This window comes from Crocodylus porosus, unplaced genomic scaffold (genome assembly GCF_001723895.1).
Source record: "Crocodylus porosus isolate Cpor-Errol unplaced genomic scaffold, CroPor_comp1, whole genome shotgun sequence".
Classification (NCBI taxonomy): Eukaryota; Metazoa; Chordata; order Crocodylia; family Crocodylidae; genus Crocodylus; species Crocodylus porosus.
In genome coordinates this window covers 117,762,423-117,767,091 of record NW_017728931.1, presented here as the reverse complement: position 1 = coordinate 117,767,091, position 4,669 = coordinate 117,762,423, and the positions used below count along the sequence as shown (strand labels likewise).

Here is a 4,669-nt window from a genome sequence, read left to right as displayed (position 1 = left end):
GAGGCTAGATGAACACCTTGCTGGGGTCATTTGACCCCAGTACTTTTTCCTGCCATGGCAGGGGGTTGGACTTGATGATCTGCTCAGGTCCCTTTCGGCCCTACCAACTATGAAATCTGAATATACACTATGAGAGCGCAAACAGGTAGAATGCCTAACTCACCCTCAGCAGAACACGCAGATCCTAAGATGGTGTCTAACTTCCTGCTCTGCCTAGGGTTTGTTTTTTACCAGTAATTTAAAAAATAGTTGCATGATGTAAACTTCAGAAGAAGCTTCCACTCCCCATTACCAAGATTTTCTTTCCCCATCACAGGCCACTTAGCCAAAGAGAAGCTCCTACTCCCTTTACATCCTCACAGGACATAACTATACCCACTTGTTAATCTGTCAGCTGTAATTACCTGAATCCTAATGCAGGAGTTATTCCTTGCTCCAGGGGTGATTTGGCAGAGGAGTTTTGCATTCCCACAAGGGTTAGAGTCTGCCACTCACTTGCAGGAGGATTATCTCAAGCAGAACTACACCAATGCAATGTTGCAAAAAAACAGAAAACAAAGCATCATATTAAATCAGCAACCTGTACACCCCAAGTCTGTACAAATCCTGTTTGGCATTTACAAACACACAGAGATGCCAGGCTAGAGTATGATATTGGACATGTATACTAAAATCACAAGCAACTGGAGTCTGAACTAACAGGTACAAAATACTGATCAACAAGTTACTGCATTATATCTAATTCTACTGTGAATACTTGAAAAATAGGCCCATCTCCAATAAAATATCAACAGCCAGTCTCGTATAAATAGCTTAAGTTATGGGGTCATTTATAATCATTGAGGAAATTGTAGGACTCTGCCACCTACTCGCTCTCTCTAATATCTGTACAAGACTTCATACAATGGGCCCCTGGGCTCTAAGTCCTACTGTAATACAAATAACAGGTAATAAGAATACTACATTTAGAGGAATGATATATGAAGTCAGTGAGGGATTTTGGGGAGCTTTTATTGCATAGCAAAGAATCTAATGATCTCCCGTATTACATTTTACAGGGAAAGAATCAGTTAAAGTTGGAATTTTGTAATGCACATATCTGTTATAGTTGTGTCAGAGGTTGCCTTTATCTGAAACACAGCATAGCAACACTTTTAGACATACACAATCAAACAAGGTAAGGATTGGGCAATACATGCTCTGCACTCTCTTTCCATGTGTGGAACTCCTGATAGAAAGGGGACTTCCACTGCAAGACTGAAAGGAGGAACTGGACTGTGCATTACTAATAAGTTATTAGTGAATGTTCTTTTAATTGTGTTATGTTGTTATGTTTAGGTTATACTGTACTTTTCAACTCACATTGCCCAAGGAAACCCAAACATTTCCTTTCCCATTTTAGAAAAATTATTAAAGATTCATAGAAATTGTACAATTTATGAAAAAGTTAGGAATAAGAACAAGCTCCTTTATTATTGCTCTAAACAGTAGCTGCTTCAGATGTGAAATTTAAATACAGGCATCATGGACTGAATTACTAAAGGGGTATATATTTGAAATTCTAACAGACTGCCTTAGAAACTAAAAGAAGGATGAACACAGGAGAAGACAGACTTTATTCAGCATTTCAGAGTTTTGACAAATTAGTAGTAATTGCAATTTCTATATTAGTATTATACTAGGCACTTGCCCAGCAATTTTCATACAAGGCAAAATGCTTATCATACACATAAGAACTCATTTCATACATGCAGAAGAAAGGGGACAGTGAAGTTAAGTGGCTTTCTCTCTGGTCACACAGCAAGCCATCTGAGCTGTGACTATGATTCTTGTTCTGAAAGGTAGATCATACTGGTCCCCAGTGTGAGAGAAGTCTCAGTATTAGAAGTTATCTTTGGACCATAGTATATAATATACTTAGTCACCCATGTCTGGAAAAGATCCAGCTGGAACAAGTTCAGAAAAGGGCTACTAAGATGATGAGGGGAGGGAGAACCTCCCCTATATACAAAGCATATGAGAGGAAACTGGAAGAGCTTGGCTTGTTTAGCCTTGCAAAAAGAAGGCTAAGAGAGGACATGATTGACCTCTACATATGGACTGGGGGTTAAATCAAATATGGTCTGTCAGGGATTGGGCTCAGTGATTCAAGAGGTCCCTTCCAATCCTATGTTCCTACCTGGCCACTGTTGGGGTGTTGAAGCCCCTCGTTCTGCTTCTGACTGTTCAGTTATTTTTCTGTAAGCAACATATCCCTGGCCCTGGGACACTGTGTCGGTGGGTTTTTCCTCTTCCCAAGTCACAAACCCCAATTTCATATTCTTTGCCCATGTCAGGATTCTGTTAACAGAAAAAATGACTACAAATATTAATTTCACTAAAAAGCTTGAGAGAGCTTCCAGTTTTCTGCAAAAACTAAAATCTGATTTTGGAACAGGCAAATGCTGGAGGGAGTATGGTGAGCTGGGAGGATTCACACACGTGGTGGGTGTGTCCCAGGATTAGACTGTTTTAGAAGAAGGTTGGAGATGTGGTGAGGGAAATAACAGGATGCCAACTATCAGATATCCTCTTAATGTTTCTAGTAAACCTTCCTGAGAACTCTGCAACATATAAGTGTCACAAGGAATTGATCTCTCATCTTCTAGTGGCTGCAAGAATTACAGTTGCAAAAGCCTGGAAGAAAAGGGACACCTCTAGAATCACTGACTGGTTTTAAAAAATTTGGGACGTTTTAGCAATGGAAAAGTTGTCCCATCAAGTTGGTGTTCTACAGGGAGAAGACAAGCAGAAGCTCACTTGGAAATCTGGTGGAAATTGCTGAAGAAAAGAATCTTCCATCTCCAAACCAGAAAATTTGAGATACTCTGAATGCTGAAGTGCAAATTCATGAGTGAACATGTAAATTTAGAATAGCACTAAAATTTAAAAGCATAGATAAGATGATAATTAGATTTGCACTATGCAGAGTTTTAGGGAAAAGGAGGGGGTGAATTACAGTATAGAGATGAAGAAACACAGGGGCTTGGTATTAACGAAAACATTGGGGAACTGCTAGAGACTTGGGGGAGGATATGAAGGGAACACAAGACTTCTGTGGACACCGGTTTGGGGTGTGGTAGCACTGTTGATAAAAAATTAATGTCAGTTTTTGGGTAAATTCTGGAGGATTGAACATGTTTTTGAATGCTAAATCTGTTATTTTATGGGTTGGATTAATAGAGTTAAAAATCTGATTTCAGTCCAGTTTGGACCAAAACCAATTTCTAAATCAAATCAAATTTCTCATGAAATGGAAGCCTCATTTTTAGTCCAGTTGTAATGATTATTCATTCGTTGTCCTGTGGTAGTGCAGCTCCAAGCACTATGCACAGCTTCCTTGGGATAACCACTCTACGACAGAAACCCTGTCCCAAAGAGATTACAATCAAATGTACGTTTAAATAAACACATTCACATAGAGGGCTCTGAGCCTCAGACATAGTGTCCTTCATTGCACCCATCACGATAGGAAGGAAAATACATGATGGCTGAAGAGTAGCGATAGTTCATGACTGATTCAAATTGGGAGCTAGGAATTAGAGCTGAACAGCAAAGCACGAACTCGGAGTTTCCTGGCTCAGGGGCTTAGTTCTAGTGAGAAAATCAGTAGGACCTGTGCTGAGCTTCTCCCACCTGTAGCTTGCTTTTTATGGTACCTTTTAGTACGAGGTCCATCGTCTTGTCTTGGACATAATGGATCCTTCTCTCCTCCCCTTCTACTTGCTTTCATCCTTGGCTTCTGTAGCTGTGCTCTGCTAATTATGCTCATCCACCTGCTCTTTCATTATGCCCCTGAGTGACTGCCTTTCTCCTCTCCCACACTCTGCTGGTGTCTCCCATTGTTCTATGCTTTGTCCCTTCTTTCCATCTCTGTACTCACTCCCTGCATGAGCTCATTAGCACCATAGCTCAGCTGTAACTTTTTTACTGATGACTCCTAAATCTTACTATTGAGTTCTCTCCTTCTTACCATTAAATGATCACAATGAGAATAATAATCAATGTTGGGCAGAGAAAGCTTTTGAGTATGGAATTTGAAGCGGATTTTAACTCCTTTGTTGAGAAGGATATGACCGGGGACTGCTGTGTTGTTTTTTTGTACCTTAAATATTGTATAAAGACACTTTTTATTGTTTATATAAATCTCAAATAACACATGATATTGATATTGTGGTGCTGCTCATATGGCCCAAACCAGATCGGGATACTTTTGTGCTAGATGCCATATAAACACATTGGAATGTGAGAGCTCAAGCTGCACCTTCTCCCAACTGCCCAGCATCACCATCTAGATGGTTTATCACTTTGTGCTCAGCAGAATGGGACTGAACTTGCCTTCCCCCCCTTTCCATAATTAGAGACAACTCCCCTCCTCTTCCTTAAGGCAAGCTTGCAAGCAGGCAATCTCTTCCTGCCTGTCTTTATTAGAGACAGGCAACATTTATAACATTTCTTTCCTCTCCTTTCCTGTTCAAGTTCGCTGATGACACCAAGCTGTGGGGTAAAGTGAATACACCAGCAGGCAGGGACCACATCCAGGCAGACCTGGATAGGTTAGAGAAGTGGGCGGATCTGAACAGGATGTGGTTCAACAAGGACAAGTGCAGGGTGCTGCACCTGGGGAGAG

At 40.7% G+C, this 4,669-nt stretch overlaps 1 protein-coding gene across 9 annotated transcripts in view; it reads right to left on the bottom strand.

Moving 5' to 3' along the window:
• Positions 1 to 4,669, bottom strand: part of LOC109315692 (histone H2B 5-like) — a 22,163-nt gene that overhangs the window by 14,090 nt on the left and 3,404 nt on the right. For 4 of the 9 annotated variants that reach the window (XM_019543509.1, XM_019543510.1, XM_019543506.1 and 1 more), the window contains exon 2: positions 405 to 494. The exons of 3 other annotated variants lie outside the window; for them this stretch is intronic. The gene's annotated coding sequence lies outside the window, so the exon portion shown is untranslated. Of the gene's footprint in view, positions 1 to 404; positions 522 to 3,698; positions 4,497 to 4,669 lie in introns of those variants that run through there. 2 more of the 9 variants (XM_019543508.1, XM_019543507.1) reach the window with 2 other exon arrangements.